Below are 15,086 nucleotides of genomic sequence, written 5' to 3' on the forward strand. Positions count from 1 at the left end.
CTAGGGAAGAAAGAAGGTTAGCAGGGTGACGGGGCTTAGTTGTCCTTAGCTGCTTCCTGCTGTTTAGGGTCACTGGGTTCCTTGGGGCAAGTCCAGTCCTTGTGTCAGGAGATCTCCGACTTCTCGTCACACTGCATCCACAGCAGCCAGGAGCAGCGGGTGGGGGCGGGGGAGGAAGGGAAGCACCAGCAGCCTTCTTCTTTCTTGGAGTCCCGAGTCTCTTCTGGGTCTGGCTTTTATCCCCACTGATAAAGACCACCCCCCTGCATAAGGTGGTTCACAGCTGACAAAGATCACAGCCTTCTCAGGGGACAAAATCAGCTGTGGACAAACTGGAGCAGGCCCCCTATCCCACACCTGGGATTAGAACAAAAACACGTTTATATATAAACCAAAACTTCCACAGCAAGCCCCTTATTTAAAAAAGAAAAGGGGGAAAAGCATGGTGAAAGTAGGGGCAATTTAGGCTCTTTTTTTTTTTTTTTTTTTTTTAGTTAGAGCTGGGTACTAAACTCAGGGACTTGAACATACTGCGGACAGTTACACCACCAAGCTATATTCCCATTCCAGGCTTCACTGTAATAATCTGAAAATTAATAAGCTTTTAAAGTACATTTTAAAAATATAGTACTAGTCACTAGCCAGAACGCTTTAGGAAGAAAGTAAAAGATAGTATTCAAAATCTGCTACTTTGTTTGATAAATCTTTTGTAAACAACGAGGATAGCTTGTCTTTGGTTCTGTTTTATTTGAGACAGGGTTTTTCTATGTAGCCTTGGCTGTCCTGGAACTTGTTCTGTAGGTCAGGCTGGCCTCGAACTTACAAAAGATCTGTGTGCCTCTGCCTCTCAAGTGTTGGGATTAAAGAAATGTGCCACCACTGCCTGGATGGAATGAAGGAAAACTGCTGAAATGATGCGTCCAGCTTCTCTCGCACCACCGAGGACAGAACCCTTGCTTACTCCGCAGACTGTTTTTTTGAGGGTTTTGTAAGACTAGATCTTACAGGGGCTGGAGAGGTGGCTGCTCTTCCAGAGAACCTGGGTTTAATTCCAAGCACCCACATGCCAGCTCATAACTGCCTGTAACTACAGTTTCAGGGGGTCCAACACCCTCACACAGACGTACATACAGGCAAAATCAATGGACATAAAGTAAAAATAATAGCCAGTCGTGGTGGCGCACGCCTTTAATCCCAGCACTCGAGAGGCAGAGCCTGTGAGTTCCGGGCCAGCCTGGTCTACAAAGGGAGTCTAGGACAGCCAAGGCTACACAGAGAGACCCTGCCTCAAAAAAAAAAAAAAAAAAACCACCCAAATAAATACATTTTAAAAATCATTACAAAATGTTAAAGAATAGATCTTACAGTGCCCCAAATATAATATAATGCTTATTTAAAGCTGCTTTATCTTTTAAGGTGGGAAAAGGTGGGTTTAGGACCTATTGAGATTTTTCTGAGTATTTTTTCTATATATACAAATACATGCTTCCAGATCTCACAGTAAGTCCACTCAGGGTGCTACTTAGCTAGGCTTAGCCTGTTTCCTACTTCTGTCCAGCCTTTTATCTCCTGCCCCACTAGTTGCCCAGCTAAGTTCCCTGCATTTCCTCCCTGTGGCTTACACGTGTTGCCTGACAGATACAAGCCCATCTCCATAGACAAGCAGAAAGGGGGTGCACGGGAACTGTAAATAGAAAACAGGTATTTTCTGACAGTTTCTAGTATTACATTGTATGTCCCCTATCTCCTAGAGGAAAATAGAGTGGTTCATGTTGAAAACTAAAGTATTGTTAGGATTTAATTGCCTTGAAAAGCCAAGGAGTCAAGAGCTGCCCTAAGATTTCCCTAAGAAGGGCAGAAGTTGAGAGTTCAAATTTGTATCTTGTTCAAGGTCAAAGTTCCTGAGCGAGCACCTGTCAGTTGTGGTGGCTTTGTCTCTTGGGTGTAGACTATTCCTTTTTAACTATTCCTTGGAACATCACCTGGTCTTGTCCTAATCTCAGGCCAAGAGCTGGACTCTTGTTCTGTCACCATGCTGAACCTGGCATGACACAGTAGGCAGGGATCAAAGGTTTTCTTTCTGGCTTGATGAGACTAAGCCTGGCACTCTCACTCATCCTGCCTCAGCCTGTCAAAGAACGTTACTTAACATCACACCATGAGTTTCCTTTGTCTTTATGTCAGTTGTGGCTGTTCCCATAGAATTAGGTAATGTGGAAAGGCCTAGCAATTTCAAACCCTCTTTTGTAATTATATTTTTGTGGCTTCAATAAAATTAATTGTAGACAATTCCTACTAGAGCTTACAGAACTCAGAAGTATGACACATGGGAGACTGAGGAGGAGGATCTTGATTTGAGGTAGCCTGGATGCACAGCAAGACCCATCTTTTTAAAAAAGTACAGTGCAGGGCTAGAGAGATGGCTCTGAGGTTAAGAGCACTGTCTGCTCTTCCAGCGGTCCTGAGTTCAATTCCCAGCAACCACATGGTGGCTTACAACCATCTATAATGAGATCTGGTGCCCTCTTCTGGTGTGCAGGCATACATGCAGGCAAAATACTGTATATGTAATAAATAAATAAATCTTTTTTAAAAATGTACAGTACAGCAGGCTGTCTTAAATAGCTTCTTATTGTTAGTGAAACAAATTAGCACAAACTCCATGGCTCAAGGTCAACAGTTTTCTAAGTAAAATTCCGGAGGTCAGTATGCCTTTCAGGGACAGCATCTGGTTAGCAGGCCTGGTCAGGGACCTAAAGGGAGAACTCAGATTTTGCCTTCTTTACCTTGTCAAGAGAACCTGCCTTCCTTGGCATAGGCCCCCTCTTCACAGCGCTCCAACCTCACGCTTCAGTTGTCGTGACCCTGGTCCTCCTGACTCCTGGAACTGTGAGAAACCCTGTCATTACATCAGCCCTCCTAGATCATTCAAGGCCACCTATGAAGTTTACCAATGTTAACTTGGTCACTTGCACGGAAATGTGGAGGTGGTTGGAACATAGATGTGTTTGGAGGACATTATTCAGGCCCACCTCAGTGTCATTCCCAGGGTCCTTGGGTTATTTAAATAGTTTAAAGAAAGCCCATGTTTATATTTTATAGTTTTATTCTGCATATATGACCTAAGGTTAAAGTGTGTTTTTGTTTTGTTTTGTGCTTTTTTTAAATTCTTGGTACATGATTTTCACTTTAGAGTCATTCTGATTAAGTTAAGGAAAATTCTTATGTCATTTAGTTTTTTTCATGGAGAAACCAAGAATAAAAGCAGAGGTCATTGATAATTGAAATTAAAATTATTGAATTATTAGGCAAGGTGATTTTTGCGGGGTGGTTGTTATTGTTCTTTGGTTTTTGGTTTTGAGACAGGGTTTCTCTGTGTAGCCTTGGCTGTTCTGGGCTCACTTTGTAGACCAGGCTGGCCTCAAACTCACAGTGCCTGGCTAAATATTTTTCTTTGTGTGTAATTAAAACAAATCCAAGCAGTCGTAGTAGGAGTCTATCTGCTGGTGTGTCAGTGAACAATACTGGAGTATTGGCAGCCAGCCTCACATATTCTGTGTTTTAACACATATACTTTGGCACAATTTTAAAGTTTATTTTAAGTGTTTACATTTTTAGTATTTGTTTTCAGAGCAAAACAGAGACTAAATTGGGACTGTAGTTCATGGTCGGCTACAATGCCCAGTGTTTATCTCTCAGTGACTGCTCGTGCATTCTTTCTTTTACATGCCCTCATTATGTGGTTTCTTGGTCATTGCTTGAGCTTTTGGGTTTTTTTTTTTTGCTAGAATTTCGTTCATTCGTACCTGCCATATCTTCCTTGAACTTAATGGGCCACTAGGATAATGCCTTCAGTGGAAGCCAAGTAGAACATGACCAAGTACAGAGTGGGTTGTTGAGTTGTTTTGATATGATATGGTTGATAAGTAATGAAATCAACTTTAATTTTAAGAGCTAAAAGCAGCTATTAGAGCCATAATCTTTTCAATGGTTAATTTTAAAAATAATTCATTTAGTTTTATTTTATATGCATTGGTGTTTTACTTGTCTGCATGTCTCTGTGAAGGTGTCAGATCTTGGAGTTAGAGACACTTGTGAGCTGCTATGTGGGTGCTGGGAATTGAACCCTGGTCCTCTGGAAGAGCAGTCAGTACTCTTAAGCACTGAGCCATTTCTCTAGCCCTCAATGGTTATTTTTGATAACATATTAGAAGCCTTAGAAGAAGCCACTGTGTATGAAAGACATGCATATACAAGAGAGAAAATGTCTTTGGTTGGTTATGCAAATGTGCACATGCGTGTGTGTGTGTGTGTGTGTGTGTGTGTGTGTGTGTGTGTGTGTGTGTAAGAAAGGGTCTTCTTATACAGCTCAGACTGGCTTTCAACTCAAGAGCCTCCTATTTGAGTCTCCAGATAGCTTGTACTGCAGGCATACACCACCATCTCTGCTTGGAAGAAAAAGAGTAGTTTGTTTTATTAAGATGTTAATAGTCTTGGCACACCTATGCTCTTAGCCATTAATGAGACTAAGAAAATAACTTGAGTTTGAGGCCAGCCTGGGCAACTTTTTGAGACCCTATCTCGAAAGAAAGAAAGAGAGAGAGAGAGAGAAAGAGAGAGAGAGAAGAGAAAAAGAAAAGAAATGGATAATACTGAGCTGCAGAGTGCTTACCTTGTATCAGTTAGGTTCTGGGGTCCTTGGTACCAACAAAAAAGGATCCTTTGGCTATAGCCACTCATCTTTAAACTATGTATGTTAAGAAGCAACTGAATTTGGAACTAATAAAAACTTGAATTAAGAAATGTAAGAAGGGGAATAGGGCAGAAGAGGGAGGGAGGGCGAGAATGGGAAGATACAAGTGAGGAGGTAATAACTGTGATGTAATGTGAATAAATTATAAAAAAAGAAATGTAACAATTTTGCATTTTAATGCCAGTATTTATCAAATGGTTTTTGTTTGGTTTTTTTGAGACAGGGTTTCTCTGTGTAGCCTTGGCTGTCCTGAACTCACTTTGTAGACCAGGCTGGCCTCGAATTCACAGCAATCCACCCACCCCTGACTCCCAAGTGCTGGAATTAAAGGCATGTGCCACAACGCCCAGCATGGGTTTTGTTTTAAAAGCATTTTGGCCACTAGGCTGTTCAAGGTACTTGCTACCAAGTTTGATGACCTAGGTTCTATCCCCAGGACCCATGTGAGGGAAGGAGGAAACTGACCCTGCAAAGTTAGTTGTCCTCTGATCTCACTGTGTGGTCCTGGCTGTCTGGAATTCAATGAAGATGAGGCTGGCCTCAAGTTCACAGAGGCCTGCCTGCCTCTGTCTCGTGGGTACCACCACACCCAGCTAAAGTTTTTAAATTTTTATTTACATCATCTGGACATAGTTGTTCATATCTGTAACCATTACACTTGAATGCAGAGGTTCATGGCTAGCCTTAGCCACATAGTAAATTCTAGGCCAACCAAGACTGCAGAATGGGATCCTATCTCAAAGAAATAAAGTATTCATTGTAGAAGAGGAATAAGTTCTGGTTTTGTTTGCTATTTTCACGTTTTGAGTGAATTGCTGTGGTAATTTGTGTTTAATAGCTGAGCTACAGAGAGCTTACTGTATAAGCTGTCTTCAGTGTCCATGCAGTTCTGGTGCCGGCCCTGTGGAATAGTGTGGTCCCTTGGCATAAGGGGCACAGCTGTCAGAAGAGGTGATCGTAGTTGCATACTTTACAGTTTTCTTGTTTGTTACTTTTTCTACATCTGATTCTAGAGAGAAGGAAAAGTCACTATATAGTAGTTTTTGCCCCTGGTTTTAGAATTTAAAAATTCGCCCTAATCGCAGTAACAAGCCTGTCTTCTGTAGAATCTCTTCAGTGATGTTTTGTTGTGACTGGCACCTAGTAAGGCTCCAGCATCTTGAGGCAAAGTTGCAAAATCTGGAGCTAAGAATATGTTGTATTGCTGGGGTCTCACCCATTGTTTCCAAAGGCTCCTTGTTCAGCTTGAGGTTGCTCAGGAGCAAGCAGAACGGGAAAAGTGACTCCTGCTGCCAAGGATCTGAGGTTCACTGGGGCCCCAAACATTCAGCCTGCTGACAGATCGTAGCCGAATTGTGCCTCACAAAGCCGTTCACATGCATCACTTACTGCTTTCGTATATGTACATGTGGTGTGTTCCAAAGACATTAGAGCCCCTTCACCTTCCAGTGTCAACTTCCAAAGTGAATTTATGACCCACATCCAAGCCAACCACTTTCCTTTACTTGCTGCTGGGGAAAGGAGAGGGTTCTCAGCCTCTAACCCCCGAGTTTTCATGTTCCAGATGTGTGAGATTCTATAGAGAAGCAACTAGATGAAGGGAGCCCAGGCTTAGCCTCTAGCCCGCAGCCCTGACTGATAGCGTTTATTCTCCTCAGCTACCAAATTATAGTTCCATGTGTCAGAGACATGTTACTAGGCACATGTGAAGCTTCACCCCATTAATGATACAGTGTAGTTCACCATATACTTTCATAGGCTGAAGAGCCCACTTTAGGTTATAAAACTCAAGCTCACTGGTCATCTAAAGGATCCATGAGCAACAGTCAGTTTGCTGCTTCATCATTAAGGTGATAGAAATGGCAGGGCCAGTTACAGGCAGCAGGATATGGGATATACTTTGGCTCTACTGGGAAGCTGAGGTGTAAGTGCAGCAGAATGTGCACGGCGCATTTGCAGACATGCCATGGGATGGTCATAGCTTAGACCCTGGGACTCCTACAGTGAGATGGGAAACAGAAACAAAACCACTGGGAAGCCAGTGGGTGCAGTAGCCAGGGGGTCACAGTATAGCAGAGTCAAGAGAGAGTCTGCCTCAAAAACTAGGTAGAAGGAAAGAGCTGGCTCCCAGAAGTCCTGAACTCTGCATATGTGTTATAGCACATGTCATATCATGTGGGCATATGCAATGCCTTTTGGTAAGGAGGGGTGTTCGAGACAGGGTTTCTCTGTGTAGCCTTGGATGCCCTGGACTCACTTTGTAGACCATGCTGGCCTCAAACTCACAGAGATCGCCTGCTTCTGCCTCTCCAAGAACTAGGATTACAGGAGTGCTCCACTGCACTAGGGAACCATGTATAAGAGATAACTAAATTGTTAAATTGCCTGACATAATAAGGCAATTTAAACTCATATAAATCATATAAACTTTACTGTGAAAAGAGAGAGAAAGATTTGGGAAGAAAGAAGGACCAGTTAAAAACAGTGCAAAGTGGTAAGGTCCCATATGAGGATGGTGGAAGGAGACACGGGAAGGTAGGAAAGGGCAACAGACATAGGAGAAAGCAAGGAGAATGTCCAGGACATGGTAGCATCGGCTCTCTGAGCCACGGAGAAGAAACTTCCCATTACACATTTGTTTGGAATAGAAATCATGTTTAGCCAGCAACAGTAAATGGTATGTTCTTGTTTAATGGTTGATACACTGCTGTTTGAAAGCAATTTAAGTCTTGTTCCCAAAGTTTAAGTAGTGAGATTTCTCTGTTAACAAAATATCTACCAAAAAAATTTAAACATAGCTGACTTATTCCCTAAAGAAACGTGCTTTCAAATTTCAGACATTATGAGAGTGTTTTGAAAATTGTGGAAACATATTTTCTTTAATCGAAGGAAGTTGGAAACTTTCCCCTTTAAATGTTGACTCTCAGAATGGGCTTCACGAGACAGTTTCCACTCCTGGGTTATTGTTGTAGTTGGCAGTCAGGAGACAGCAAGGACTTGCAGGGGACAGAAAGCCAACCCTTTGTGAAGGGTTTCCACAGTGCACGGGTGTAAGGGACAATGGAAAGTTCGGGCCTCAGCTCAATGAGAGTGGCATTTTTGAAAAAGTAGGAAATCAAAACGCCTTGTGAGTGCACTGACTTTTGAAATTTATAAGAGAATTCTGGGGCTGGAGAGATGGTTCAGCAGGTAAGAGCACTGGTTGCTCTTCCAGACCAGAGGTCATGAGTTCAATACCCAACAACCACATGGTGGCTCATAACCATCTGGAATGTGATATGATGCCCTCTTCTGGCCTGCAGGCATATGCAAATATAACACTCATATAAATCATAAATTAGCATAAGAGAATACTGAGGTTGGACACCTTGGGTTTCTGAGGCTTGCACAGTGCTGTGATCAGGACTGCCCAGCCGTCCCTGAGAGTCCTTACCAGCATTCATTAGCCAGTACATACTTCTTTTTTTTTTTTTTTTTCTTCAAGACAGGGTTTCTCTGTGTAGCCTTGGCCATCCTGGACTCACTTGTAGACCAGGCTGGCCTCAAACTCAAAACGATCCGCCTGCCGCTGCCTCCCGAGTGCTGGGATTACAGGCGTGCACCACCACACCCGGCCATCAGTCCATTCTTGATCTCCAAGTTCAGGTCATAATTGGACCTGATGTTTGCTGTGCCCATGGAATGATGGCTTGTGACGCTCACGTAGAAGATGCTAAGTAACTTTGGTGCATGCTAAGTTGTTGGAAAGTAAATTTAGGGACTGAAGAGATGACTCATTGGATCAAAATGCCTGGCAAGCAACCGTGAGGCCCAGAGTTTGGATTTCAGCGCCTGTGTAACAAACCTGGCTGGCACCAGTAACTCCGGCTCCGAGGAATCACTTTCTTGGCTTCCCACAAGCACACACATGTATGCACCTACATGTACACACACAGCAGACTTAAATTAACTTAAAAACAAAAAACCAAATCATAGTAAAAAGAGTCTGAAGAAGCACCTCTTCTGGGTACCAGAGAGATGGCCTGGAGGTTAAGGGTAAAGTACTCTTACAGATGACCCAGGTTTGGCTGTATTAGGGGTTTACAAGTGTCCACAGCTCTAGCTCCAGGGAATCTGAATCTCAAGGCCTCTGAAGGCACCATGCTAATCATGCACAGAGGCACATGCACATACATAAATACAGTTTTAAATTAAAATAATTTCTCCTAAGATTGAAACTCTGCAAGTAAAATCTCAATATTCCTTTTTTTTCGAGGTTTATTTATTATTTATACAGTATTCTGCTTGCATGTGTGCAGAGAGGGCACCAGATCTCATTATAGATGGTTGTGAGCCACCAGGTAGTTTCTGGGGATTGAACTCAGGACCTCTGGAAGAGCAGCCAGTACTCTTAACCTCTGAGCCATCTCTCCAGCCCTCAATATTCTTTCATTCAAAAGTATTTGAGCTATAGGTATGTGTCTATGTGTATTTACATGTGTGTGTTCTCGTTCTCGTTCTCTCTCTCTCTCTCTCTCCCCCCCCCCTCTCTCCCCCCTCTCCCCCCCCCCCTCTCTTTGTAGGAAGATTCTAAAGTTAATTGAGACATTGGTTTTTTCCGTGGTAGTTCTGTGCTGTAGTGAGGTTGGAAAGAGAATCATCCCTGACCAGGCTCAAGAATGCCTGTGTATTTATAAGGCCTCACAGTAGCTCCTTTACCAATGCAGAGCTGCCTTGTCAGATCCTTCCACTGTGGTCTCCACACAGCAGAGGGAAAAGAGCTCAGTGGGTGGGAAGTGATAGTGGATCCTGAAATGACCCTTTTTATACAAACTCTTAATCCCATGCTTCATGCTGTGTTGTACTCCATGTCAAGTCTGTGTTTGCTTTAACACTAAAATTGTCAACAGCTTCATGTAGGAGAGAGTGGATGTTCCAGAAAGATGCAGTCTGTTTAGCTTGTAGGTTTTCTAACTCTTGGCAGGCTGCAGTGTGCTCCCGAGGATATGTAAACATACCCATTAGAGAAGCGGAGGTAATTTCTTCTCTAACCGCAGATTCGTCTTACACAAACCTCTGCTTCATGTACATTGACTCCTGTTCAGCCCCGGGGACTCCTGTGCTGGTATCTATTAACTGCAGGAGCCTTATTAGGAGGATAATTAGAAACCGAGGGAGATGGTGGTTTAGAATAGGAAAAGAGAAGGATGCAGAAAGATGGAAGCTTTTGCTTTGAGGCCTTGGACAAAGACAAGAATCTGTGGGAATAGGAGCCTGAGCTTGCCTTCTGCCCCCTCTGCCCCTCGGAGAGGAAGGCTGAGCTGAGCTGAGGGTAGGGTAGGGTAGGGTAAGATGCTCATGTGCTTGTGCCCCCCAACCCAAAGGGCAGCTCCAGCTTTCAAATTGCTTTGTCTCTTGGATCACACTGGACACAGCATTTAATAAGCTATACGTCAGTGAGGATGTGAGGTGAGCACTTTCCAGCCAACAGATAACACTTGCTCCCCATCAAAATGCAAGCCCTTGTGAGTACATCAAATAATAAAACCCATTACTTCCTAGTTTAGATATACCAATACCTAAGACAGAAGAAGGAGGAGGAGAAAGAGGGGGAGGAGAAGAAAGAAAGGAAGAATGAATGAATGAGTGAATTTAGTCTTATTAAAGTTGCAGAAACTCCCAAGCAATCAAAGAATAACAGAAAGAAAATCAGAGTCAATTCGGGATGTTTTGCAAGGACATTGATAATTTATGTTTAGAGTGTGGCTGATTTTATTAGAGATATAAGTACAGTATGGTCTTTCCTACGTCATCCAAGACCAGGCTTTGCTCATTCTTTAACATAAAGTCTCTGGCTCCTCAGCCGTAGCTGGTATTGGGAAGAACTGGCATGCCTTTCACTCTAACATAAAAGATGTCTACAGTGCATTGTGTACAGTTTGCAAAACGCTTAAAACTAGAAGGCCGTGTGTGCTTTCACTTGCATTTATGCTTGCATGCACACACATAGACACATAACAAAAAATAATTTAAGAATAAAAAGATGTCACTAGGCATGTGGCACACACCTGTAATCCCAGCACACGAGAGGCAGCAGCAGGGAGACCTCCACGTTAGAGGCCAGCCAGGTCTACATGGTAAGTTCTAGGGCAGCTAGAGCTAAGTAGGGACTGTCTCAGCACAACAACAATAACAACAAAGACTAAAAGAATATAATAAAAGACTGCTTTTTCACGATGACCCATTAGACCAGAACCTGGTTCTCATTTTTATGAGTTCAGAAATATATTTGTATCAGGTCTCCTAAAAAATCATAAAAGAAAAAATATGATATTTCTGTGTTTACTCAGTGTCAAACTAAAAAGCCCAGTTTGCTAATGGTATGCCTGGGTCTTTTGTTTTGTTTTGTTTTGTTTTTTGAGTCAAGGTTTCTCTGTGTTAGCCTTGGCTGTCCTGGACTCGCTTTGTAGACCAGGCTGGCCTCCAACTCGCAGAGATCCGCCTACCTCTGCCTCCCGAGTGCTGGGATGAAAGGCGTGCGCCACCTGGGTCTTTTGTATAGGCTTTAAAGGTACCCTGGGCTGTGTGGTCTTTGGCTCTTTGCTCAGGCTGCACACAGCCCACCATTAATTTACTAGCACCTCTTACAGCATACAGGGGCCTTTCTGAGTCAATGATTTCTGAATCTTGTCTCAAAAGCTGATAGTAAAGGGCTGTGCATATAGCTCAGGGGCTGAGCATCTATGTAGCATGTTCAGGGTGCTGGGTTTGATACACGCCATAGGAGGGAAAAGGGGGAGAAAGGAGGAGGGGACCAGGCACAGGCTTCTAATCCCATTTTGGGAAGTGAAAACGGTTCACTTGTTCAAGGACATCATTTGCTATGTAGCTCGTTTCAAATCCAGCCTGGGAGAAAGGAAACCCTGTCTCAGCCACCTTCTCCCTCAGATGACAGCAGCTTTCCCTTGCTGTTTCTGTTTTGTAGGAGCTAATAAATGGAGTAGTTCTTTAGGTCTTCCGACTCTCCTTAAATGAAGTTATTTGAGTGCTCTGAGTATGATTTAAGTGTGTCTACCTGCCGGCAGGGGCTAAGGAGAAGGCTCATCACTCAGCGCAGTCTTTGCTCATTGGGGAAGTCGACTGCCATAATAATTTTCACCAGGAGGTAGATTTTCCTTGTATTTTACTAAATTTATATGTTATAAACCCTTGGACTTTATAAGGAATAAGGAACACTAATGTTGAGGTTCAAGTTAGTGATAATAAAGGATTAATTATGCAGTGCTTCAACATATACTTAATCAAATTTGCAAATCACCCTGTGTATCTCAGTTATTGTGTAACGCATCAAGACATGCTTGTGAGGTTCAAAATCCAAATTTCTTAAAGCTGAAGTATAGCTGGACAAATAAATATACACACATGATATAGACATACTCAATTTAAAATTTATATATCTACAAATGTGTACATACTGTAGTGTGTTCAGTGTATAGTATAATGCGTGATCATAAATAATGGTCCTAAATTTGCTAATCCTATTACTTGAAAAAAAAAACACATATAAATCACAAAAACTTAATTTGGTAGTTTAGGTTCAAATGCCAAGTCATTAAAAGTTCTTACTTATTGTAATTAATTAATTTCAGTGCATATGCATCTTCTAAAATAAGCTTTATATGTCAAATTGAAATGAATATTTTTCATAAATAAAAAAGTTAGTGTGGGAGCTTTTAATGGAGACAAGACTCTGCCTTGAAATTTATGAAGGACTTTTCAATTGCTAAATTTTTGAAACAGAAGCTAGCCTCACATTCAAGATCCTTTGCCCGCAGTTGCTGGAATTAATAGTGTTTGCCACTGTACCAAGTTCCCTTAAATCAGCTGGTTTTTTTTATTTCTTTTTTAAGGAAGAGGTAGGAGAATTGAGACAGATACCCATGAACTATAGGCAGAACTAAATTACATCATTATAAATCAAGCAAAAACAACAGAATTGTTTCATTCATTCATTTATTGGGAGGTTTTAATCAATACCTTGTTCCTGGGTGTGGTAGCCCACGTCTGAAATTGAAGCACTTGTCAGAGAGAGGAAGCAACAATTGCTTCAAACTCAAGGCCACACTGATAGCCTGGTACCCATAGTAAGCTCTGGGGTGTTAACCCATAGTAAGCTCTGGGGTGTTACATGTGAGCCTGGAGCTGACTCTGTGTGTGTGCGTGTGTGTGTAAGATTTTTTTATTTATCTTATGTTTATGAGTGCTGTATCTTCATGTACACTGCAGGCCAGAAGAGAGCATCAGATCACATTGTAGATGGTTGTGAGCACCATGTGGTTGCTGGAAATTAAACTCAGGACTTCTGGAAGAGCAGGCAGTGCTCTTAACTTTTGAGCCAGCTCTCTCCAGCCGCCAAAACTAAGTGTTTTTAAATATTGGAAAAAGAAAAGAACCCCCCCACCCCCCCCAAAAAAAAGGAATTTGCGAGTAAAAACAGCTGAAGACGACCAGCTTCCTGGACATAAAACATAGAAGTTTCTTTACATTTCAATATAACTAGACCCTTATTTTTCTTGGTCACATTTGAAATTAGAAATTGGAAGTTTTGATCTGGAGGTTTGTTTGTTTGTTAGACAGGGTCCCACTCTGTAGTCCAGACTGGCCTAGAAAACTTTATATATATATATATATTTTCAAGAGCTGACTTTGAACTTGTAGCAATCCTTCTGGCTCTGCCTACCACATGCTAGGATTATATGCATGTACCACTGTCTCCAGCTAAGATCCTCTGAATTCTTGATAGAATCATTAAGAAAGACAACAGACAAATCTCTTGAGTTCAAGGCCAGCCTGGTCTACAGAGTGAGTTACAGGACAGGCTACATAGGGAACTCCTGTCTGGACCCTGGGCTTTTCCTTAACACTCACTCAAAGGATGGTCATAATTCTCTAGTCAGTGTTTGTCTCTTTCACAGACTAATTCCAGATGCTGAGGACCATGTCTCTCTGTCCATATTCTGAGAACACATTGGTGGAATATCAGATATGGAAGTCCTTTTCTATCACCAGATATATCGCTCAGAGTTACAACTCTTGTGTCTTTCGTCATGTGAATTATATTCATCTCTTAACTTTTGCCGAAGAGAGCTTTTTTTTTTTTTTTTTAAACCTGCTCTCAGGCCAGGCCATACCTTAGAGCTATGTAACCATCACTCCCACCTTCCTTTCTCCAAATGTAGACTCTTCCTTCTCAGGTCATGTCTGAATTTTTAGTAGAATTTATTATTATGTGTGTTCATGGTGTGTGTGTGTGTGTGTGGGTGTGTGTGTGTGTGTCTGTGCATGCCAAAGAATACTTGCAGAGGTCAGAGGACACCTTTGCTATGTTTGTTCCCATCTTTCACCTGTACATGGTTTCCAGGGATCAAACTCAAGCTATTAGGCTTGCACACTCACCCACTGAGAGCCATCTTACTGGCCTCATGTATCTTTTTTCTTTGGCTGGTTGTTGTTTTGAGACATAGTCTCACTAAGTAGTAGTGGCTACTTACAGAAAGCCACTTGACTCCCCCTCTGGAGTGCTGAGATTAAAGGCGTGTGTCAGCATGCCTGGTCCTTGGCTTTTGATTTGAAAAATGCTGTATCAAGAGCTGTGTTTCCACTTGGTATCATCAGTTTCAGTTTGAAATGTAAGGAGTTATTTTTTCATTGTGCCCTGTGGAAGGTGCACTAAAACCCTGAGTAATAGGCTCACCTGCAAGTATTAGGAGATCACTGAGTGGACCTTGTGACTCTAATTTGGTATAATTTAGAATTGTGACTATGATAGTCACTATTCTGTTTCTAACAATTCCAGTGGGTATCGTCTGTGTGCCTGGTAGGAAGTGTCTAATTACAGCCCCCTTTAAAATCTCCTCATTTGGCATGCAGACTTTTTGCAGGGCTTTTCCATGTTGCCTTCTTATTTGATAAGAGGTGGGTAGTATTATCTGCAATAGACTAGAGGAGATTGGCTTATTCCTCTCAAAATAACCAATCCAGCGATACTACCTGCTAATGTGTGTTGGGAAAACCCAGTCAGTTCTTCATCATAAATGCCATTTTCCCATGAAGGGATTTTCCCTGAATTTGTGTTTCAGGCTGTGAGTTTCTCGTTACTTCTTTATTAGCTTCTAGTCAGGAAGTTCAGCCAGGGGTCGGAGAAATTGCTAAACAGTGAGGACTTCCCAAAACTTGTGTTCAGTGGGATTCCTGGGAGATTTCAACCTCACCCTTCATCAGTGCTGGGATCCTGAGAGACACACAGGCTTCTGTTGTTTTATTCATTAAAAAATAATAACAACAAAGCCTTGGG

The 15,086-nt window shown here is 42.3% G+C and overlaps 1 protein-coding gene across 1 annotated transcript in view; it reads left to right on the top strand.

Annotated features, from left to right (window-relative positions):
• The window catches only part of Sik3 (SIK family kinase 3), a 214,628-nt gene that overhangs the window by 140,563 nt on the left and 58,979 nt on the right, over window positions 1-15,086 (top strand). The window lies entirely within an intron of this gene.

The sequence above is a fragment of the Acomys russatus genome, chromosome 14 (genome assembly GCF_903995435.1).
Source record: "Acomys russatus chromosome 14, mAcoRus1.1, whole genome shotgun sequence".
Lineage (NCBI taxonomy): Eukaryota > Metazoa > Chordata > Mammalia > Rodentia > Muridae > Acomys > Acomys russatus.